Source organism: Amblyomma americanum, chromosome 5 (assembly GCF_052857255.1).
Source record: "Amblyomma americanum isolate KBUSLIRL-KWMA chromosome 5, ASM5285725v1, whole genome shotgun sequence".
Classification (NCBI taxonomy): domain Eukaryota; kingdom Metazoa; phylum Arthropoda; class Arachnida; order Ixodida; family Ixodidae; genus Amblyomma; species Amblyomma americanum.
Window position 1 is genome coordinate 177,554,259 of NC_135501.1, and position 25,453 is coordinate 177,579,711.

The following is a 25,453-nucleotide window of genomic DNA, read 5'->3' on the forward strand; positions in this document are numbered from 1 at the left end:
AATGGGCTTGGACAGGGCACGTTATTCGAAGGCAAGATAACCGCTAGTCTTTAAAGGTAACGAATATTATTTCAATAGGAGGCAAGCGTAGCAGGGTGTCATAAAGTTAAGTGGGCGCATTAGATTAAGGAATCTGCGGGCATACGGTGTGTGCTGCTGGCAAAGGACCGGGTTAGAGAGACATGGGAAAAAGCCTTTGCCCTGCAGTGCGCCTAGCCAGGCTGATGATGTTGATTATTGTGGTGATCTTGACTGGAACGCATTGTCCACTTAGGCTGTACCTCTTATTACCAAAAATATAGACAACGTGCCCAGCTGTTAATTGCTGTGATTTTTAAGTTCTTTTTGCTTATAAGCCCTCTGGCTGGAAGAACAAAATTTGGATCAGTTATGATAATTATTACATAGTACAAATCCCACGTAAACCAGGAGGCTTGCGAAGACACAGAAAGGTTGCGAAGAACTCGAAGTTTATTTGAGGCGTCCAGTGCTAGGACCGAAGAAAAAACAGCCCAGCGATGCATTGAGGCAGCCGCAAGTTTTTCTTGCTTAAGGCTGCAATATAGTTTTTCTAATCACTTTAAGAAAACCGCAGCTGGAACATACTTAAAAACATGTTTAGAGCTCTCTCAAATTTTAAAAACACGAAAAGACGTGCGGCCATTACAGCGAAATGTCGCTAAAAACTAATTAGCACATCAACATCATATGCCATATAACTCCCACCGCCTAGCGATGAGAATAAATCATCTCGTTGAGGGTAGGGGGCGGGGGGGGCTTAAATACATTTCAACGCTTTGAATATTAAATACCAAAACACTCGGAGCAATATTGTGCAGAGAAGAACTTAATATATTCAGCTTCTTTAATTTTCTAATGATGTACACTTTTTGCCCCGCTCTTTCAACACCAACGATGTGCAGCACTTCAGTGTGTATCTGACGCGGCATGTGCAAATTTGCGACTTTGAATTCAAGCACAAAGTTATTAATTTCCGTGCATGAATTACCTATTTCACTCTTTATGCTTTCTTTACGGTTACAGCCTGAAAAGCCTTCTCTCTCCTAATTTGTAGGAGATTCAGACTAAAAAACCTCTAATGAGCCCGTTTGCAATAATCGTAGCCAAATTTTAGGGTTCATATTTTTCCAGATTGTTTTCGCTGCATACAGGCTCTACGATATTCCTTGTAGGAACAGTTCATGAAGTGTTTTTTATCGTGAGCAATATCACTTATTGAGAGTTGAAATATCGCTCCTACAATGATACGGAAGCATAGTCTTGATAGTGCCCCTAGAGAAGGTTTGCAACAGCTGGTTAGTGTAGCCGACATAATCTGGGATCTATGCTTTGGAGCTAACACTGCTCAACTGAAAAGATGCCAAAACAAAGTAGTACGGTTTTTATAACACATTCTGCTCAGCTCCTCAAAGTGTTTTGCACCCACTATCAAACAAAAACTGAATATATCATACAACAACGCCAGGGTATAACATCAACACAATTAAACGCACGAATTTAAACCTGTAAGTATTTTTTCCGCACAACGAGTAAAGAATGTCATATTCTCACTAATCCTACATTAACACAAACTTCACTAAAAGTGTGTGAAACCCTTTGATATCATTAAATGTTAGCACAGTATTTTATATTTCTGTTGTACTTGTATTTCGACCTTGGGTCTTCATGTGCTGTTGATAAAATTTTAAAAAATAAATTGGAATCGTCTTTGTTTTTTCCAGCATTCGGTAAAAACGAAGCAGTGTAAGAGACAAAATAAAAAGAATATTAGGCAAACTATGTGTCTTTTTATTGCTTGTATTACATCATTATTCAATCGCACTGTGTTGGAGGTCTTGGTTTTCAATATATTTCATTATTTTCGTCCCTTACTTATAAAACAGAGCTGCTGATAATGTTGTAGCATGTGATGTTCACCTGAGGCGAAAAGTAATTTTTTTTCAGCATGACGCGTAATTCTGAAAATTTCTGGGCGAATAGTGCGTTGAGCGATATTGTATAGTTGTTCAGTAAGTTATTATTTCGAAATAATTACTGCTGCAATTTCAACGGCGTGTGTGTGTGAGTGTATATGTGTATTTGCTGATGGTACAAAAAATTCCAGTGATGGTACAAAAAGTAGGATGACTTCATCAAGCGTTCGCATGACGCAGACAACAAGCCGAGCACCGCGACTTCAGGAAATCTTATACATGTCATTAAACTATATTATATACTCGCCCCCCTGGCCGGCCTCCAAGTGACACCATTCATGTGGTGATATTTGTAACAAAATAATGATGTAATAGTTTGTTATACAGCGTTGTAGATGGTGCCGTACGATTTCTCGTTGCATATAGCTTTCATGTGCTGCTCAAGCTGGAAGCGAGCTTGCGGTAGAGATTCCAACCGAGAGAATATGAAACATGGATTGTATGGCTTTCCAGAGTTTCGTATCGCAATTGTGATTCAACCGTTCATCGTAGTCAATTCAGGGGGTGTCATACATATAAACTCGCCGAAAAGAACTTTAACGCATGTGCAGGGTTAGCCGAAAGTTCCCAGACCACAGGACCTGCTTTTCATTGGCATAACCTGGCGCCTAAGATACCGATAAAGCTATCAAAGTTCCCAAATGCCAGAACGATATTCCTACCTCTACAGATCTTTTGAGCTTCGCGGGTGCCGTAACTTCCCGCCTATACTGCTCAAAAGCAGACTCTGTACAAACATTACTAGTAAAGAACGCACGCAGGAACACTAACGCTTTCACATTCCCACACGTAAGAAGCCTTAAGATCTTCTGCCAAATTTTTTTCTGCCTTGAATACTGTGATCAAGGTGGGCGGATTAGAGAAAGAAGACGTTGTTCTCGCCACCACTGAGGACTGGAGTCGAAAATGTTGTGGTATAGTCCGTGCTGCCCCTTAATTAACTTACTGTATATGCATGCGTGCTGCGTCGTGTTTTGTGATGTGTACGTAGCGAGTACTGCTACAAAGATTGCGACTCAACAAACTTTTCAGCACAATTCTTGTTTTTTTAGTAAGCAGCACTCATGTGGCAACAACGGTGATGGAGCACTTGTATCCTGTCGGCTTAAAGCAAGCTTCCTGTTGACAGCATCACGGCAGGAGTGTGTACTTCAATTGTTAAAAATGACTTATTTAGTGGTGTCACGTGTTCCAGGAGAGGACGGTAAGGGGGAATAAGAGAATGCCAACGTGACCGTTGGCACAAGCATAGACCTTGAATGCACGCACAAAACGAGGCCACGAAACAGACAAAAAAACTCTCACGAAGAGAACGAACTCGTACACTGCAAGCATATGGCAGCGCAGACCAATGCGCGTACAAGGAAATCCCCAAACACGGCACGGAACGCTGACCGCGCATAACAAAGAATGACGCTATGCGGGTTCGAAAAAGGACAGAATATGGTTTTTAAATAAATTAAAACAAACAATGATAAATTCCTGGTATCCGGCCTTCAAAAGGGTGCAGATAGACAGGGAGAGGCGGGAGAGAGATAAAATTTGATAGGTTTTTGTATGTTGGATGAGTCAGACAGGTGGACTCCTTTGTTCAGGACTCCGGTGTCTTGCCCTGATATCTGGACCCGTCGGATGATGTGACGTTGCTCATCCAGGTTATTGCTCGTCAGAGCTGCCCCCCCCCCCCCCATCACTGCTCGTATGATGTCTGTGATGTTCTTAGATGAGATGGCTTTCTGGCGTAACTCCATGAAATGTAAAATAGGGAAGGCTTACCGCCTCACCCTACTGCAAAGAAAACAAGTTGGAAAGTTCATTCCTCACGCCGCGGTTGGCCTCCCGTCAGTTGTCGGAGTGTTGCAGAGCGTCCGTTGAGCAGACATCGGTTGCATAAACGCTGCAGGGCAAAATATCTCAAATAAAGGTCGCTGTCAGAGCTGGGCTTGCGGTCTGTTGCTGTAGATGCGGCGAAAGGGAACGGGACTGGTGCAAAGCCGGGTGGGCGTGTTCCAGGCCGTGTTGACTAAGCCCCGGAAAAAACGACCCTGTAGAGGACACTCCCCGTCAACGCGTGTGCTTTGACACTCACTGCTTCGTATTCTCTCGCGTTGTTTACTTCTCTAGTGCCTTTCTGCCCTATTTGTTTTTCTTTTATCTCGTCATTACGTGAAATTTTTTGTCTTGAATTCTGACAAGTGAAAATATGTAAAAAATAAGTTACCAGTTCCTTACTTGTTGGACAGAAATACCGTACATAAATGCTAACAGAAACATTGCAGTAGTACCCAGGGGAGGTTGGTTCGAATCATACCGAAAACCTAATCTTCGTATCTATTTCACTTTAGCGAGATATTTAATAGTATGAACGGACGATAGACTGCCGGACAGAACTTTGGCGGTTAAATAAGCGAAAAATTTAGCCGCTGAATGCGTCCCTGCATTAAAAACTAAGCTTAGGAAACATTTTGGCTTCACATCTAAATTTTCGTAGTCATACGACTTTGTCTTAACTTAAAAGCGTGCTCTCTGCGCAGGACTCAGTTTGAAGTCCTGCTCTGCTGTCAGTGAAGTGAATTTTAATTTGATATCGCAAGCATGAGGAACGAAATTTATATAGCACGGGCACTCATTAATCCCTTGTGTGGAGTCGCTACATGCATCACTCAGGCAGGGAAAACTCTTCGTATTACCTAAGTAAAACGTGATATCAATAAATAAATGCATTAAATAAACTGTAGTGTGGTAATCTTCATCGATATAACCACTGACATGCGTCGCGTGCTGCCGCTCTCAAGGACGAAGAAGTTGTTCGCTGCCTTGCTCTTTCGCCACGCCTGACGCTTCGCTGCGAGTCTCCCCTGAGCGGCTGGAATCATCTGGGTTCACCGAATAAACACACCCCTACAATTGGTGGAGGTGCTGGGTACGTTCCCGTCCACCCTGGAACTAAGAAGCCGCACGTTACCCTCTGCTTCCAGCATGCCGGATGACACTGCCACGGCATCGTCGCCCCTCCCAACCACCGTGCTGTGTTCTGGAGCTCTACGGCAGCGTGATCCGTGCTTCTTCAGTGGCACAGCCGACCAGGACGTCGACGATTGGTTGGCGGCATATGAGCGCGTCAGTAGCTACAACAGATGGGACGACGCTATCAAGCTAAGCAATGTAATCTTTTATCTGACTGACGTGGCGAACCTCTGGTTTCGCAACCATGAGGCAGACCTGCCATCTTGGTCTGCATTTAAAAAGAATTTTGCAGAAGTGTTCGGCCGCCCTGCAGTTCGCAAGCTCCGGGCAGAACAACGCTTGCGTGAGCGCACTCAGCAAGTCGATGAGTCGTTCACTAGTTATATAGAGGACATCGTGGACCTATGCAAGCGTGTCGATCCGCTAATGACTGAAGCGGATAAGATCGAGAACATCATGAAAGGCATCTCTGACGACGCGTGCCAAATGCTCTGGGTAAAAAATCCTGCCACGGTGAGTGACGTGATCAAGCTTTGCCAGAGCTACGACGTGCTTCGTAAGAAGCGCGCTTCTACCCGGCGGTCCGGTGTTAGAGACGACGCCATCTCTACACTTGCGCTGGGCGGTTCTACCCCATCAGAGGACAGCCCTTTACTTCAGCAAATCAAAGCCTTCGTTCGAGAAGAGGTCGCCCGCCAGCTATCGCTGGTCCCTCAGTTACAGGATAGTGGCCGCCTTGTTCCTGACATGGCTCCGTCTTTGGCCCCTACCATACGGCGTGCCGTTCAAGATCACATCGCTGACGTTCTTCCTCCCAGCTCCATGCTCCCGCCCAGCCCTGTGCTGCCGCCCAGCCCCGTGCCAGCGCAAGTAACGGCACCACTGACTTACGCCCAAGTTGCGGCCAGGCCGCTCATGCCATCAGCATCTCTTTCCTACCAGGCCGCTCCTTCCAACCTTCCTTCGCCTTTGCCTGGGTCTGCATTCCATGTCCCTATTCCAAGGGTACGCCAACGCCCTACGAACCCTTGGCGTACCGCGGACAACCGACCAATCTGCTACTCTTGCGGGCTGCCGGGCCATGTCGCACGCCTTTGCCGCCAACGCCTTCCACCTTCTCGACCTGAACTATGGAACTACTCCTACAATACAGACCAGCCCTCGCCGAGAAATCCGCCCAGTTCCGAATTTGTATCTCGTGACAATCAAACGTACACAGCTCGCCGATCACCTTCCCCTCGTCGCCGTTCCCCGTCCCCACTCCGACGTTCTACCGGCACCGTTGAGGGAAACTAACAGTCGCAGTTCCCGGGGCAAGAACTGCGCTTGGTTCGAACTCTTCAAGTCCTCGGTGTTCTCCCACTAACGTAATTCAAGTGTTTGTCGACGGCGTCGCAGTACTCGCTCTAGTCGACACGGGCGCTGCCGTATCAGTCATCAGTGAAGCTCTTTGCCGTCGTCTTCGTAAGGTGACCACCGCACTTTCCGACTTTTCGCTTCGCACCGCCTCATCACAGCGCATTCATCCCTCAGCGGCGTGCACGGCCCGTGTTCTCATCGAAGACGTCTTATACACCATCGAGTTTATTGTACTGTCTCGCTGCTCACACGACATCATCCTGGGCTACGATTTCCTTTCCACTCATCATGCCGTTATTGACTGCGCCCGCGCGGAAGTTTCCTTTTTACCTCTTTGTGATACCGTCTTGTGTGACGTCCCTACCCGGCCTGCAAAACTCCTCGTCGCCAGTGACACAGACATTCCTCCATTTTCTGCTGCCCTCGTTCCACTCTCCTGTGAAAGCGTTATTAGTTCGACTGTCTTCTTCACACCTTCCGACGCCGCTTCACGCCATCCCTGCCTCCTGCTTCCATTTGCGGTCCTCAAGATCGAAGATGGCCTTAGTGCAATGTACGTCTCAAATCCATTTTCGTGCCCGTCCGTCCTGCTACGCGGCGAGTGTCTCGGTCGTATTGAAGAACTTGATCCCGCGCTTGTAAATACTCTTCCTGCAACGCCTACTTCATTAGACGTTAATGTGCTCAGCTCTTGCGATACAGCGACCGCTTCGACGCCACCCGATGTTCTTCAACAAGCTATTGACGCAGATCTCCCACCCGCACAACGCGATCAACTCGCTGCTCTTCTACAGAACTTCACTTCTGCCTTCGACCTTCCTCACACTGCTCTGGGTCGCACGTCTGTCGTTACGCACGCAATCGACACTGGTACAAACGCACCTTTACGACAGCGTCCTTATCGCGTGTCGGCCTCTGAGCGCCAAGTCATTGCTGACAACGTGGACGACATGCTTCGCCGGGGCGTCATACAGCCATCTAACAGTCCATGGGCTTCTCCGGTTGTTTTGGTCACCAAGAAAGATGGTTCCATCCGGTTTTGCGTCGATTACCGTAGGCTTAACAAAATCACGCGCAAAGATGTCTATCCTTTGCCGCGAATCGACGACGCCTTGGACTGTTTACAGGGAGCCGAGTATTTCTCCTCTTTGGATTTGCGCTCCGGCTACTGGCAGGTACCGATGGCTGATAATGACCGCTCGAAAACTGCCTTTATAACACCGGATGGATTATACGAGTTCAACGTTATGCCCTTTGGCCTCTGCAATGCCCCGGCTACTTTCGAGCGCCTGATGGACACTGTTCTTCGTGGACTCAAGTGGCAGACCTGTCTTTGTTATCTGGACGACATCGTAGTTTTTTCTGCCGACTTTTCTTCTCACCTTCTCCGCCTAAAGGATGTCCTCACGTGTCTCGCCGGCGCTGGGCTTCAGTTGAATTTGAAGAAGTGCCACTTTGCCGCTCGAAAACTCACAATTTTAGGCCACGTAGTTTCTAAGGACGGCATTCTTCCCGACCCCACCAAACTTCGCGCAGTTGCAGAGTTCCCGAAGCCAACCTCCCTGAAGCAGCTTCGGAGCTTTATCGGCCTCTGCTCCTACTTTCGACGTTTCATCTTGAACTTCGCCTCTATCATCGCTCCTCTGACCCAGCTCCTTGCCGGCAGCTCCGACCTTTCCGCCTGGACTCCAGCCTGCGATAAAGCCTTTGACACTTTACGCCGCCTTTTGGTTTCGCCGCCCATTCTACGCCACTTTGATCCGGCTGCGCCTACGGAGATCCACACTGATGCCAGCGGTATTGGGCTTGGTGCCGTCCTTACCCAACGTAAGCCTGGTTACAGCGAGTATGTTGTGGCATACGCCAGCCGAACATTGACAAAGGCAGAATCTAATTATTCAGTCACAGAAAGGGAATGTTTGGCCATTATTTGGGCTATCGGAAAATTTCGTCCTTATGTGTATGGTCGACCGTTTTACGTTGTGACCGATCACCACGCTTTGTGCTGGCTTGCCTCTCTGAAAGACCCATCCGGTCGCCTTGCTCGCTGGGCTCTTCGTCTCCAGGAGTTTGACATTCATGTCATTTATCGATCAGGGCTGAAGCATACGGACGCGGATGCTCTTTCCCGCTCGCCATTGCCTAGAGATAATTCGTCTGACCACGTCTGTGCCTACGATATGTCGACTCTTACAACTATCGACATGGCTACCGAGCAGCGGAATGACCCCTGGATCAATGCACTTTTGAATTTTCTCTCAAGTCCTACTCCCGGTCATTCCTCCAAAGCGCTCGTCCGCCAAGCACACCACTTCTCCATTCGTGACGGTCTTCTCTATCGCCGCAATTATTTGCTTGATGGACGGAAGTGGCTTCTAGTCATCCCGCGTCATCTCCGCGCCGACATTTGTGCTGCGTACCATGGTGACCCACAATGTGCTCACGGTGGCGTATTGAAAACCTACACACGCCTACGTCTGCGATTTTACTGGCGTGGAATGTACCGCTTCGTAAGACATTTCGTGCGCGCTTGCGAATCTTGTCAACGCCGAAAAACTCCTCAGAAGTCCTCTGTTTCGTTGCAGCCGTTACCCTGCCCTGCTCGTCCGTTTGACCGCGTTGGCATAGATCTCTATGGCCCTCTTCCGACTACTCCTGCTGGAAACCGGTGGATTATTGTGGCAGTAGACCATCTGACTCGCTACACTGAAACATCACCGTTACCCTCTGCCTCTGCAAGAGACGTTGCTTTGTTCATTCTCAACAACTTGATTCTTCGCCACGGGACTCCGAAGGAACTGCTCAGTGACCGCGGACGCGTTTTCTTGTGCGACGCTCTCGAGGCCCTACTGAAAGAATGTCGCATCATTCATCGCACCGCTACTTCTTACCACCCTCAGACGAATGGCCTGACAGAACGCTTCAACCGTACTCTGAGTGACATGCTGGCCATGTACGTCAACGACGCTCATTCCAACTGGGACCACGTTCTTCCCTTCGTAACCTACGCGTACAACACTGCGATACAGACCACCACTGGATTCTCTCCCTTTTTTCTTCTTTACGGGCGCGAGCCAACCTGCACAATGGACGCGCTTTTTCCCTACCGCCCTGATGTTTCTGAATCGACGCCACTCTCGGACGCCGCCCAGTATGCAGAAGAATGCCGTCAGCTCGCTCGTTCGCTCACAAAGGAAAATCAATGGCAACAAAAACACCATCGTGACACTGGTGAGGCGCCTTCATATGCGCCCAACTCCCTGGTGTGGCTCTGGGTTCCTGCCACAACCGCCGGCCTGTCAAAGAAGCTTCTTGCTCGGTATCACGGTCCATACCGAGTGCTTCAAAAAACATCTCCTGTGAACTACGTAGTTGAGCCCGTTACGCCATCTGCGGACTTGCGTCGCCGTGGACGCGAAATAGTTCATGTGGACCGAATCAAGCCCTACTACGATCCGTCTGTCCTTTCGGCACCATGAGTCGCCAGGATGGCTCCTTCTCTGCCCGGGGGGAAACTGTAGTGTGGTAATCTTCATCGATATAACCACTGACATGCGTCGCGTGCTGCCGCTCTCAAGGACGAAGAAGTTGTTCGCTGCCTTGCTCTTTCGCCACGCCTGACGCTTCGCTGCGAGTCTCCCCTGAGCGGCTGGAATCATCTGGGTTCACCGAATAAACACACCCCTACAAAATAAATAAATAAATAAATCATTTTATATCCTTAGAAAAGGAGGAGTACGGTACTAAAAACTCGGACAGGTTGACGAGGTCCCAACCCCTTGCAAGTTGGCATGACAGCAAGGTGACGGCCAGTCATACACAAGAAATGAAAAAAGCATCTCAAAGCAACGGGTAATACAGAGGGAAACAAGATGGCAAGCAATCAGGCAAGCAAGGAAAAAGGCAATACAAATAATCAACACACATAAAGAACAGCGGTGAACAAAATAGGAGAATAAAAAGGCATGGTCTAGTCTAGCAAATAAATAAGTTGACAAAAACGTTTAATGCGAGTGTTTCGTTTTCTGGCGGGGTCAAAATTTTGTCTGTCTATTAAGTTTAACAGCGAAGGTAATGTAGAAGATAAAGATTGTAAATCTTAGGAGGTTCTCGGGGTCGGTACGAACCCCACCCCGAGGAAGCTGCCGAAGGGGTCTGAAGTATATGTGTATTCTCTCGGAGTTTTGCCAGATGAATTGTATCACCAATGCCAAATTTTACAAAACCTTTGTAGCACAAAATCGAATTATAATTGTAAAAAAAAACAGGAAGGATTTCATATTCTGAAAAAGTGGTTCTGCGGAGTGCGTATGATGGGCATCAGCTATGTAACGCACATCTCTTTTTTGTAGCAAATGTAGTTTCTGCAAGCCTGTCACACCAGTTATGCCCCACACCATGACGCAGTACTGCATGACAGATACCATCAGAGCATTGTATAACATTGTTTTTTTACCTTGGCCGAGAGAATGCGACGCAGACGAGCAATGACACCAATGACAGATGTTGGTTTTGATTGAAGATGATCAACATGCTCATTCCAGGTAAGGTGCTTTGAAAAACGCACCCCAAGGATATTAATGGAATCCACTATCTCTTACTGGTCAGTGCCTAGACACAAAGTCATATTAGTGGTCAACAACTTACCTCTAGACGCGTACAAGATTACATTCGTTTTCTTAGGGTTGATTTTTAAGCAGTTTATTGCGGACCAGAGTTCTAAGCCAGACAGCGCCTTATCAGCCTTTATTTCTATATCTGTTCCCACGTTGCCTGTAATAAAAATGGTTGTCTCATCGGCATACGAAACGGATGTAGCGTTATCTGTGCAGCGTACAATGTCATTTAGGTAATTTAAAATTAAAAGTGGGGCCAAAATGCTTCCTTGCGGCACACCAGTGACAACTGGCTTTCTTGGAGATATTGCGTTACTGGCATCCACGAACTGTGACTTGTGGGAGAGATAAGATGTCAAAAGCGAGTGGATGGTTCCACGTAAACCATACATTTCTAATTTGTTAACAAGTATGGAATGATTAATAAATCAAAAGCCTTACAGAAACCTGTGTGTATGCCTAGTGCTATATGCTTACGGCTGAATGCGTCTAAAATTATTTATTTTTGGCTCCGGAGGACTTTTTCTGTAGAGTGGTGCTTTCTACAACAATGTTGAAAGTCTGCAATCAAATGGTGACGATCAAAGAATGAGAGTAATCGCTCATGCATTATTTTCTCAGTGCCCTTAGAAAATACTGGAATCATTCGCATAGGCCGATAATTATTTAATGCAGTTTTATCACCGCGCCTGAAGACGGGAAAAACGCGGATAATTTGCATTCTTTTAGGAAAGGTACCTGTCGATAATATTATGTTATAAACATGGCCGAAAATAGGGCTTATAATACCGAGCACATACTTTACAGGGCCAATGTGGATGCCATCGGCATGTAGTGACTTGCTATTGCTTGTAGCTTTGATACACGAAAAAACTTCAGGAGAGGTAGTTGGAGCAAGGAAAAGCGATGCTCCATTCCTGTTTACTGGAAGAAACTGAGCGTAGTTTGTGAGGCAGTGTTCTTCGTCGTGTGGCGGTGATAAATTAAAGACTTCATTAAATGCATTTGACACGGCATCTCCGGAAAGTTGCTGCCCATCATGCTCCAATATATCAGGAATAGCTGAGTAGGAGTTAGGCTGAAACAACGCATTCAATTTGCACCAAAGAACATCACTTCGTTGGTTATCAGGGTCACAAAATATACTTTAAAAATTAGTATATTTGGAATCTCCATCTTTATTTGTTAATCTGTTACTGTATTTCTTAAACTTCTTAAGCAAGGCTTCATCGCTAGATTTCACTAACTTCGCATATAAAACATGTTTTTGTATAATCATGCAAAGAAGCTCAGGGGTCAGCCAAGGTTTCCACGCTCTAGATAGCCTAGAAATATTTTTGCATGGAAAGTGTGTATGTTATAATGGTTTAAAATATTAATAAAAGCGGAATATGCAGAGTGGCTGTCTTGTGCACGATAAACGCTATCCCAAGTTTGCTGAACAATGTCATGGTGAAAAGCCTCCTGATTTGATGGCGTGATTGACTAAACATAAGCTGGTTCCTTAGTTTTCTGAGTCACATGATGGATTTTAAACACTAGTAAAACACTGGCAATAGAGATAAGTCTGTTCACATCTCGGGTCACAAACAAACCGATAAAAAGCGTGCCGACGTGTTATAGCGTGAATAATTAAAGAATTAAGTTGGGCTAGTTGGTGCTTTTGATCCACAGACTGCGACATATGACTAGCGTTAACATACAAAGGACAAAGAGCAGAAACACACAGGAAAGACGCTAGACTTCAACTGCCGTTTATTGCACACGTAGGAGAAGAAATAACTATGCGCGTCTGCGCATGGCCGATATACAAGACAAATTTGATTAACACGATCGCTGGTTATCGCCGGCATATAGAGCACAAAAGAAAAGGAAAGAAATGTAAATTCACAATAGATAAAAGCGCGTGCTTTTTGCCAAGTATGCAAATTCTTTACTTGTGAGGGCTATTGAAGGGGAGCTCACGCATTTCTCTCCTGCTTTATCGATACAGAAAGCCTCAAATATTTCCCTATCAATATGCTTATCGAACCGCCTCAGCACGCGAGTGCTGCGAAAAAGATGGGTGCACTCTTCCTCCTCTGTTTTGTCATCTTTTGTCGTTTTGCACCTGCGGCAATGGGCCGCCAAATGGCCACCTCCCATCAGCGCTGCGGCTGTAGATCTATGATTCCGCAATAGCGCCTGAGGAAAGAGATTGCACTGTGGAGGGCGTTTTTAACGTTTTTAAAGATTGTGCGAAGAGACTCAGATTAACTCGTGAGGTTCCGATTGAGGGAAGCTTGCAGTACCTTGATTTAAACATTAGCTTTAATGATCATTCGGTCTGTTGGACATATTGTCCTCGATCAAAAAAGCCAATCCTAAGCTATAATTCGGCCCAATCAAAAATTGTTAAGAGAGGGATAGCTTTGAACTGCTTGAGAGCCGCCCTTCAGAAATCATGCGAACACAAGGCACGAACAAAGCAGTGCTGGCTTCCCAGATAGCACTCTCACGTCCGTCGCCGAGAGCCTTGTCAAAGAGGTAAGGCATGGACGTAAGTCAGCACACCTCAGCAATGATGGTTCCCAGGGACGTCCTTTGTGTGTGCCATACATGCATGGCCTGTCCCATCGCCTCAAAAAGGTGGCGGGAAAGTGCGGCGTACGCGTTGTTTTCTCGGTGCCGTTAAAAATGTCCAGGATGAGCAGCATGGTGAATACCACCAAGGAAGCCAGACCCTGTGGAACCAAGCACGCCACGCGGTTTGTTAAGTGCATCATTGGAGTGGCCTACCTTATACCACTGTCTTGTGGCAAGTGCTACATATGCCATACGGCCCAGTGCCTGAATGAAAGATTGCGGAAGCATAGAACAACCGCCGCAGCGCTGATAGGAGGTGTCCATTTGGCGGCCCATTACCGCAGGTGCAAAACGACAAAAGATGGCAAAACAGAGGAGGAAGAGTGCATCCCTCTTTTTCGCAGCACTCGTGTGCTGAGGCGGTTCGATAAGCAGGTATATAGAGAAATATTTGAGGCTTTCTGTATCGATAAAGCAGGAGAGAAATGCGTGAGCTCTCCTTCAATAGCCCTCACGAGTAAAGAAATTGCATACTTGGCAAAAAGCACGCGCTTTTATCTATTGTGAATTTACATTTCTTTCCTTTTCTTTTGTACTCTATATGTCGGCGATAACCAGTGATCGTGTTAATCAAATTTGTCTTGTATATCGGGCATGCGCAGATGCGCATAGTGATTTTTTCTCCTACGTGTACAGTAAATGGCAGTTGAAGTCTAGCGTCTCTCCTATGTGTTTCTACTCTTTGTCCTTTGTATTTTAACGCTAGTAATATGTCGCAGTTTCTGGGTCAATAGCATGAACTAACAAACACTACAAGGATTCACGGCATTAGTCGCCACTTTCAAACGCACGCCTTCCCACATCCCGCAGCTCTCTCCCATATCTCCTCTACTCTCCCAACTGCAGACTCTGCGATGGGCACGCTACCCTACATCACATCATGTGGGCCTGACCTTTCACCCCCGTCTCCTTAATCACTACTGAGAAGCAGTGGGAGATCATGCTGTGCAGCTCGGAGCCGAGCCTGAAGGCCCGGCTCGATCAACGGGCTGACTGGGTCGCAAAGGTGCACAAGCTCTTTCTTGGCCGTCCGGCAAGGTTGGCGTGCAGCGTTAAGAGGGGCTCCGCCGCTCCCACTCAGCTAATAAAGTTTGTTGTTTAAGCCAAAAGCTTCACCACGCTAGGTAAAGCAGTCGTCGCGTAGGCCGGAGAATGACCTTGAAGGACCTTCAGCCCAATCACGTAAGCCGTGTCTGACCATATGTTGTACAGCTATGGTGTCGAACCCTTGACCCATGACCTTCAGTTTACCTTTGACCTATGACATTGAGTGACCTTTGGGTTGACCTTTGACCTTAAGAACATCCGATGGTTTGATGTGAAGCCACGTGATGATATCCGAGGGGGGGTGTCGTAAGACCATGTGATGTACACGTCATAGCCACGTGGTTGTGTGGGTGTATATAGAGCGCCTGTCGCGAGCGTGTAGCTGAGCCGCCATGGACGCTTTGCAAAGCGTCCCTGCTGTTCGCTGAATTCCGAGGTTAGCCAAGTTAAGCTACTGTTAATTTTTTTGTCTCTCAGTCCCCTCTCAAAATGGCATCAGCTCGATGCTTTACAACAAAAAGAAAGGAATTCAAAAAACAAGAATTAAACACAGAAGAGAAAAACACTGAGACTGCAAATACAAGGCGTTCATTAGCGTCCATAATAAGGCTTAGGGCGCACGATATGCACAAATTCAGGACGTGAACGTCACTGCTCAGATGGTGTAACTCCATCGGGAGCGACCTCAAAGTCAAGTTCTCCGATTCAACGAAGAATCTTGTACGGGCCGAACTAGCGAAGCAAAACACACCCTCCCGGGGCTCATTCTCAGTGGGGCGTCGGCCCTTTAAAAAGCATATTTGCTACATAATAATTCAGAGTCCTCTACTACAGCCTCCTGATAGCCGAAATATATTGGGTGTCCCTGCTAACTTTAGCCAGGGTTTAAAAATATGAAGCGGCACTCTAAGACGACGCGATCAGATGCATGTTGCTGGCTATTGTATGGAGAAACTCAAACTATTTTTATTTACATAACTGCCTAATTAGTCTATATTAATTAACCACCTTCAGAAGCAACGAAGATAGGCGAAAAAGCACAATGAGAAAGTTGCAGAACGGTCCGCGAAACGTCCCACTGAACAGTGTCCAACTTTTCATCCATTACGTATCGGCTTTTTTTTTCGCTCTTTGCAGATGCTCGCGAATTACAATAAACACCACGTCACATGTCCGCTTGCGCGCCACAATTGCAGTGCTCTGAAACGTTCCACCCAACACAAACAGCTCATTTAGCCGGGTGTGAGGCTGCTTAAATGGCGACAGGGCTGCGAGGCGCGCCCTGGCTGTGTGATTACGGGAGCGCAAGCGATAAGGACTGCGTCTGCTTGTCGCTATCACCAAGCGCCGCTAGGGAAGCATACCGCTGGCGCAAATCGCATAGCCAGCTGCTGCGTCGCTGCCCTGTCGCCTTTTAGTGGGCAGCCCATCGGGCTATATGATCTGTTAGCTCCTATATGGAATTTTTGAGAGCACTGCAATCGCGGGGCGCAAGCGGTCATGTCACGTGGTATTTTTTGCATTTTGCGGGCATTTGCGGTGAGCGAAAGAAAACTGACACGCAATAGATGGAGAGTTAAAGACTGTTCAAGCGGAAGTTTTGCGGACCGTTCTACAACTTTCTCATTGACCGCTTTCGCCTATCTCCGTTGCTTGCGATGTTGGTTAATTATTATCGACCAATTACGCAATTAAGCACAATACAAAAAATAGTGTGACTTGCTCCATATTGAGCCACAAGTAGCAATTGGTTGCACTGTTTTAGAGTGAGTGGCTCGGCGTATTTTTAAACAGTGGCTACAGTTAGCTGGGACACCCTGTATATGTCCAGTAAGAATATTTTGTATTGTAGTGCAGCTTGACCACACAGCTTTCACCGAACCATCAAGTCTGGTTTTATAAAGATTGGTTGTGTTAGTTGGGCTTTTGCAAATTGCGAAGCGCTCTTTGTTCACAGACAATACTGGGCATATGCCACCAACGGCCATATTTTGAGCAAAGACCGTTTTTACAAATCTCTCTAAGAAATGACAGCCTTTATTTCAGCGCGAATTTGTGTTGATGTGGTACTTTATTACACACGACTGCGATGGTGATGTATTTCTTTCAACTTCCTTACTATTCTGATGCTGCCCCACGGCAGCGCCTTCTTTTGCATAGCGGATTCCCCGCACGTGGCGACGACAGGCAACTGCTCGCAGCTGTAAAAAAAATAGCTCGTTACAACAGGATGACGGAAAATTCTTAAGGCTATAGAGTTAAGGCTCCCATTCTGAAGAAAATCCAGCGCTGTCGTCGTCGGCGTTGCAAGCGATAAATCCCCGGAGAAGCAACTTAGGTCGGCCATCTAGGTCACGTGACTTTGGAGTGTCATCACAACCAGCCCGCTGGATTACGAACAATCTGACCACCATGGCAGGTGGAAGTCAAGCTAATAATTCCTCGCGAGAGATTGCTCGACAACAGCAACCTTGGTTGCACAAGTCCCGTCGGTGGCAGCACCTCTTATCGTAGAGCAGTGCCGGATCGCTTAACCGAAGCACCAATGCGCCAGGAGTGGGATGATGATCGCCAGGGATCTGTGAATTTAAAGTCTACAATGACCAACTCGGCATATATGGGCGTCAACCCATTAACGCTATTACCTCATACCCTTAAGGCGAAACTTAAGTGTCCCCCAAATATTTCGTACCTTACTACCGACTCCGTCACTATTTATTAAAGGCAGAGCACAAAGTGAAGGGAAGTTATGTAAACGGTTTTTCAAACAGTAAATAATAAAATTGTTTAGCTTACACAACATAACCACACGAGCCGCTGTACCTCAGACTGTTCTACTTGTAGCGATTCTAGGTATTGTATCTGACACGCACGTCAAGGCTGACTAATAGTAATAATAATAATAATAATAATTGCTTTTTGGGGAAGGAAATGGCGCAGTGTCTGTCTCATATATCGTTGGACACCTGAACCGCGCCGTAAGGGAAGGGGTAAAGGAGGGAGTGAAAGAAGAAAGGAAGGAAGAGGTGCCGTAGTGGAGGGCTCCGGAGTCATTTCGACCACCAGGGGATCTTTAACGTGCACTGACATCGCACAGCACACGGGCCTCCTTAGCGTTTTTCCTCCATAAAACCGCAGCCGCCGCGGTCGGGTTCGAACTCGGGAACTCCGGATCAGTAGTCGAGCGCCCTAACCACTGAGCCACCGCGGCTGGTCAACGATGAATTATATTTGTTTTTTTTTTTGGGGGGGGGGGGTGAAGGAAATGGCGCAGTATCAGTCTCATATATCGTTGGACACCTGAACCGCGCAGTAGGGGAAGGGATAAAAGAGGGAGTAAAAGAAGAAAGGAAGAAAGAGGTGCCGCAGTGGAGAGGTCCGGAATAATTTCCGACCACCTGGGGATTTTTGACGTGCACTGACATCGCACAGCACACGGGCCTCCTTAGCGTTTTTCCTCCATAAAAACACAGCCGCCGCTTTCGGGTTCGAACCCAGGAACTCCGGATCAGTAGTCGAGCGCCCTAGCCACTGAGCCACCGCGGCGGGTACAAGGCTGACTGCCAGCATCAGACTGAGGGGAAGCTGGCAATAATGCCGACCCTGTAGCTCGCATTAGCATCCCAGCAATTTCGGAAATATTCCATTAAAAAAAAGGAGGCTGTTGTAAATATTTTCAATAGAACTGCAAAATACACGCCATAAAGTCATGCCTCATAGTCGCCTAGTGAGGGCCAAGAAAATGCTGGCGCACATGGTTCTGGTAGCACCATATGTAAAACAGTGACTTAGTTGTTTCACTTACTAGTGTGAGTCGGTTAAGATGTTTTTGTCGGCCGTTTGGAATAATTATCAAAAAAAGATCATCTAATTTTACCGCACAACGAAGAAAGTGAAAATCAAAATGATACACAAAAGACACCCCGCAGTTTTTGTTTTCATTCGCAATTCGAGCTGCAAACGTCACCGTGTCTAATCATTTTCCAACTCTTTAATCTAACCGTACAGTCTAACAAGGTTTGACTGCTATGGTAAATGAACCTTGTTGTCATTGGCTGTGTACCTTCCGCACTAGCACGAAAAACTAGCTGGCACATGCCGATTTCAGACACTGCTGCATGTTATTCGCATGGTTGTGAGTTCGCAAAATTGAACAAACCAGGAACCGAAACACTCAATTAAACAAAGTGAAATATTTTTTTTATTTTCCTGCCCTGCCATTACAATTTGAAAATCGTTCACATGTCCATAGTCCCAAAAGCCCAGAGTATTGATTCGAATCTTCAATGAACGTTTTTGGACTTCGAGTCTTATCGTCACATGTAGTTTCTGGATCTTTCTGGAAAACATAAAAAAGAATGCTTATGAAATTCTCTTCCCTGTCACAATTGCTTTTTTGGGGTATCAGTAAGTAGTGTAACCTTTTTACGTCTTAATCATATTCATTTGAATTCGCACCCTGAAACGAAAAATTGCGCAGCTCGATGAACGCATTGAGGAGTAGGCTCTCAAGCTAGCTCAGCAGCAATAACGGGTGTTTTCCGATAACATTCAAGGACGGTTAGGCCTTGTCCGCGCCTGGTACTTGCCACGGTGCCTTATAGACTCAGTTAACTTCAAAGCTAACCAACTAGACAGCCTAGCCACAGTAATGCACAAATATCCGGGCACCGACGGAGACTTCCTACGAGACCTAAAAACGCGATACCTCCGCTCCCATCACCGACCACCCTCCCGGCGTATACGGGACCTGCCGATCCCGAACACGCCAAAGTCCGGACGTCTGATATTTATTTATTTATTTGAAGTACCTTACAGGCCCGTAGGTCATTGTGTAAGAGCGGCGACAGACCATCAAGACCAAATTTAAAAGGGGACAAACAAAAACAAGGAAACAAGGCACTATACATGACCAGTAAAGATTTCAAACACCTCAATATAATACAGAACAGTTGACACAGGAACACAGAAATAGGAACGCATGATAAGTAAAAGTAAAATTGACATAGAAACGCCAAAATAAATCCAAAAAAGGGACCCAAGGTTCATCACACAAAAAAATAAAATAAAAACCACATGGCGCCTTTACTAGTGTCAACAAAATTTGGAAACAGAAATACAATAAAGAGAGAAAAAGTGAACGAAATGCGTAACAGAAAACGTAAAAGAGATTGCATCAGCATGTTAAGATGGCTTCAGTGAAATGTGCAATGAGTTGGTGATGGAAGGTATCATGATTAGACAGTAAGGCGATGTTGTCTGGGAGGTTATTCCATAATCTGATGGTTATTTTATAATCAGTGAATATTCGCACCAACTCCGCACCCGGAGCGGACGGTGTCACCAAGAAGTCGCTCCGAAACTTAGACGACATATGCATCACGGCGCAACCAGCTTGCATAAATGAATGTTGGGCGGAAAGGCAGACAATATGGCATGAAAACATGCCAAGGTTGCTTTCATTGTTAAACCGGGGAGAGAACTAGACATTGAAAACCTGGGCCTATCTGTCTCACTCATGCATGAGAAAACTAAAGAAGCATGTTAGCTTTAATTGCCTCCACACCTACGTGAAAGATTACCACCTCCTACCCCCCAATATGCTAGGCTTCCACTGTTCCCTTCAAGAAATGAAGCTGCAGCCTCTCTAGCACTCTATGTTGATAATAAGAACGCACAAAGTTTCGGAAACATTCGCTTAATAAACAAAAACATTTCCATTGTAGTCACGTTTCAATGTCACTGTGGATAATCACAACTGCCCTACGGTCACATGGTTGATGTCCCTCTTTAAAAACAATCAGATTTTGTAATTTCTACGCTTGGTCGAATGAGCCACCTACGTGGAGACTCTCGTGACGTTACCAGCGCATGACGCAGACGAGGATCCGAGACGAGGAAACGATGAGAGACTTTCAGCGTTTGTCATGTTATCTTCTCGTATCCTGGTCTGCGTCCTTCACTGTGAATTGCCGGACGAAGAACCAAAAAGCCCAAGGCGGCTGTTTTGATGAAGAGAGTTCCCCTTGAGGCGAGGCCTAAGCAAAAGCGGCCATTTTAAACAGTTGTCGCATACTTGTCATTTTATTTTACGGCACCAAACACGAACGGCAAAGCAGAGACACAAGTGCGCAAAAAATGGCTATCATTGATGTTGGGTTTTCTGTTCATTGCAGTGAAATTAGTAATGTCCATCCAAATTACCTGCCCTGGTACTTTAAGGGTTGTCGTAACTTTCACCTGACCGACCGATCCGCGGGTTAAATTCACTTTGCGGTAATTGGTTCTCATGCGCGCCACCGCAGTGTACTTACCTAGTTCGTGCCAACTTCATATGACGCTGCATATTATTGTCATAGTTCATAATATCTACGATCGAAATCAACCAAAGCACCAAATTCCGGAAAAGAAATGCTTTTATTTTTATGTCTTGCTTCCGCACGTGTTTCAAGTTTTCTAATAGTCCCGAGTACAAAATTCAAAATCCCACAATTCCAGAGTGGTCATTCTGATAATTAATTTGTTTGCTGGTCTTCTTTGATAATTACCATAACCACTAGTAGGTCGTTCCTTCTGGAAAGCGAAAAAAGAAAGCTTATTGCGGCGCAGCTGCATGCTGTAGCAGTTGCATTCTTGCTGGTGACATGCAGTCAGCAAACTTTTTAACGTCTTATTCATCTCCGTTTGACTCCTGTTCATATTTATCACAGGCCAACAACGCCACCTTTAGTCATGCTGCGAGCTCCCTGATGCACTAATTCTACGCACAAATGCTCTTCCGGCGCTGGGGTATTGTTCATAGGTGGCTATATCTTTTTACTGTTGAAGTGCACAGTAACTTTTGTACGGTTAATATAACATGCAGTTTTTTGTTAAAATTCAAATTCCTGACGTCTACCACAATGAACGACATGAGTCCGAGTTTTCCCTCAATAACTTGCCATCAATTTTGGAAGCCACCGTTAGTAACGCATTGGTGCTCAGTGCCGTACAATCACGGCACAAATTATGCTGCCAGCCTGAGGGAACCAGAAGTACACCAGAACAAACAAACTGTTCATAGTTACAAATAATTTCAGAAAATGTTTTATTCTTGACTTATTTCTTTCAGAAGCAATCATTTTAAAGCAACGCACACTTCTGGCCTTTTTGCTGCAGGCACATAAACCTAAAAAAAACATGGTGCTCACTTACCAGTACCGTCTTAATCCATGTCCATCCTTCCTCTGACTGTAACAAATAGTAAGGAGAATTGTACCTTACTTAGACTCTGAAATATTTTCTCTGTCAGTGTCCTACTACTCTGTCTCCACCAAATGAAGGCAACCACAAATGCGGTATCCGGCTACGGCCAATTTCCATTGCCATTTTAGTGAAGGCGAAGGAAATGGATATGAAGGGGTGCTTGTTTGTGCGTTTGGAAAAAGACGAGCACTGTTTCAGGCTACTTGTGCAAGCCAGAAACCACAGATGAAGCCATTAGAGAACAACATTCATGAAGAAAGTGTGATTTTTAGAATAAAAGAAACTTCCACATGTTTTAAATAAATTTAGGTCAGCTGCTGAAGGACACCTTTCCTTATAAAGAGACTTCCCTTTAAAAAAAAAAACCTGAAAGGTGCGTAAAAAAAATCATCTAACAACCAATTTAGTTCTCATTAAGCGCCCAAATGTACAGGAGTGCCATTCCGATTGCTTTCGTGCTGGAGTGTACTAAATCTTGTAGCAAAATTGCTTGTCAGACTGCGGAAAATACAACTGAAGTATTCCAATCGCTGTAACACCCTTCTGTTTCGAAGAATAGGTTCTATTTGTGCATATGAGGGTGTATTTATGCCCCTTATACCCCTCGTTTGAAACCGCAGATTCTCAACACACCTAAAATGAAATGCTCTAATTAACTCATAAATCGTGGATAGTACTCACTGATGCGGTGGGGACGACGTGTTGGAGCTGGAAATTTAAACAAGCATACAGAACATTTAGCTTACTTGAGTTCTCTGAAGGAAGTCTGCTTTAGCGTCTAAGCAAGGCAGGCAGAAGCAAGCACGTAATCTGGGGCACGAAAATCTAATGCTCACCCTTCCCTTTCTGAAAACTACTCTTACGGTTTCACTCTACCTGATGTCCATTAAGAGCGCGTATTATTATACATATCTGTCTCTATACTACAATAAAACCTTCCTCAGTGCGCTCTAGGTTCGCCACAATGAATAGATTTCCGCCTCTCGGTCGTCTACCTTCCGCACCGCAGTTCTAGTGAAGGTGGACGGTGGCAGAAATAAAGATGCGTTATCATTTGCGTTATTAATAACACATGCCGGAATCCAACAGCAGCAAAAAGTGGCATACGATTTTCTGGAACAGGTGCCGTCTACTTGCCGCAAATAAGGACTTGGAAATAATATATGCCCGCAGCCAACAGAAACAAAAAAGTGACATACGATTTTCTGCACCCGCTGCGGGGGCTCAGTGGTTAGGGCGCTGGGCTACTGATCTGGAGTCCCCGGGTTCGAACCCGACCGCGGCGGCTGCATTTTTATGGAGGCAAAACGCTAAGGCGCCCGTGTGCTGTCCACGCAGCATTTCTTAGACCCTGTCTCCACACTGCGGTTTATTAGTGAAACATGCTCGTTTTCTTCGTGCGCCAAATTGAGGTTCATGCAAAGCTAAACAAAGCGTGCGAAAGTGCTTGGCCGCACATGAGCACTGATTACCTTTGGCTCGACGCTCTTGCATTATCTGCGCGAATTTTGTTTTCTGCGGTGCAGTTCTACTTTCCTTTTCTGTTACGCTTTGCGCTTACGGCGAGTGCTCAGTCTTGGCGGCTTTTCCTTACGTTCATTACATTGCGAATGTAATGCATTCTGTCTCACCTTTTTCGCGCAACTCTTAGAGATTTATCTACACTAAGGACGATTTTGCTTCTGAACTTTTCTTTTTGAAAGGCCTCTTCTGCTTCTTGACTCTCCGTCTGCTCTTCAGATTGAATTTTGCCTTCGCTTCCTGCGCTCTGGTGCAATGAAGGTGTCGGCTTTGGGAAGCATCTCTAATGAGCTTCGGGCTCAGCAACCGCCGGCCCGCTTCTTGACTGTGCACTTGCATGAAGATCACATAAATCAATACCGGTAAGCGTTCTCATTATGGATCCTTCCGTGAAGCTCTGAAGAAGCGACATGCTTTGTTTGGCTAAACTTGTAACGCTTTGAAAGGGCTTCTGCCTTCCTCAAGGCACTAAAGTTGGTCCCGCGGCACTAACTTCCCGATTGTTCGTATCAGCGATCGTTTTACGTCCGATAACAAGGTACGGAATATTTGTGAAACGATAGTGGCTCAAGCATCACCCTGCCTCCCTTCTCACGAGATGTCGCCTTGCAACTTCACCGGTGCTTTATTCAGAGCTCCCCTGACTCGCCGGCGTTACAACTCTAAAGGTTGCGTTTAAAGTTAATGCTTTCTTACGATATCGCCCGGTCAAGTTAACACAAGCCTCAATTGGCGCTTTATGCTCTAGGTGGCGTTAGAAATCGAGGTTTCTTATAAAGTACTCTGCACTGTACCCCGTCTCAAATCACGTGCAGCAATTTCTTTCCATGAAAAATTTACGGGGATCCTGAGATACGGCTATTTCGTGCCGCTCTCTATTGATCCCTTTTAGTTGTGAATGATGCCTTGACAACGAGACCCCAGAAGCCTAGAATCTGCCCTCCTGCTACCAGACTTTACTTCGAGTCCATTTTGTGGAAAACTATGCCGAATATGCACGTGAAAAATACGGTTCTGCGATTCGAGGATTTGAACGCAGAGCCTGCGTCGCTCGCTAAGCAAAGGTGAAAAAAAAAAAAGATTCGACGTCTATTAAGGCAGCACGTGCAGAATTGAGATGGAGAGACGACAGACCATTATGCGACTAACATGATCACATGATACTTATCGCTGAAGTTGCAGGACATAGAAAACTGCGCTTAATTGCAGAAACAACCTGCAGTCTGGTTCTCCTACGGAGCGTCCGATGAAGACGCAGCAGCGGTGCTGCGGTAGCTGCGCCATAGAGGCGCTCAGCTGGATGATGAAGGGGACAGTAGGGCGTTGCAGGTGCCATGCAGGTCAGTCCTCTGACCTTCCGCCCAAACAGGTAAGCTGTTGTTATAAAACCAAGCCTTAAAACACACAACCGTGCACCGCCATGGTCATGTCCTTGTATATTTTAGTGCTTTCTTTTCGGGTTCTCTTTTATCGCGTACAGTTTTAAATTCTCTTCATCAGAAAGTTGCTCAGTGCAGCGAATATACGACAGCAATGTTAGCACAAAAATTTTCATCATCATCAGCCTGACTACGGCCACAGCAGGGCAAAGACCTCTCCCGTACCTCTCCAATTAACCCTGTCCTTTGCCTGCTGCGCCCACCCCATCCCCGCAAAACTATTCAAAAAACGTATTGATCAAGATCAGCACTCACTTGCAAAACGGTTTACGACTTGGACTCCTGTTGGTTTAAGAGAACAAACAGAGGTTTTTTTCAACTTCTCGAAAAACATCCACGACAACTGTCTTAACGCGACAGTCATGTCCAACATTCTCGGGCAAAAATTTTGAAATTTGAAAATTGTAGGATACTGTTGTGGCAATATTGAAGGTAATGACCCTTCTTCTGATATGTAGTAAAGTCAATCTTATAAATTGTATATATCGATCGCATCGAACTGTTAAGACTGCCATAGAAAACCAATTGGATCCGTTTTCAAGATAGCAAAAACGTCAATAGAAAAAAATGAAAGACAGCTATCGGATGATTTGTGAATATATTGATTGTTATAGTGAAATCTTACAATATATGAAAAAAA

At 45.9% G+C, this 25,453-nt stretch overlaps 2 long non-coding RNA genes across 2 annotated transcripts in view; one reads left to right on the forward strand and one right to left on the reverse strand.

Moving 5' to 3' along the window:
- Nucleotides 1-25,453, forward strand: part of LOC144135346 (uncharacterized) — a 193,802-nt gene that overhangs the window by 37,656 nt on the left and 130,693 nt on the right. The window lies entirely within an intron of this gene.
- LOC144135343 (uncharacterized) lies at nt 21,016-22,636 on the reverse strand. Its single transcript, XR_013315457.1, has 3 exons — nt 22,535-22,636; nt 21,803-21,838; nt 21,016-21,181 (listed from the first exon to the last, which is right to left on the reverse strand). It is a non-coding gene; the product is annotated as an uncharacterized LOC144135343 (long non-coding RNA).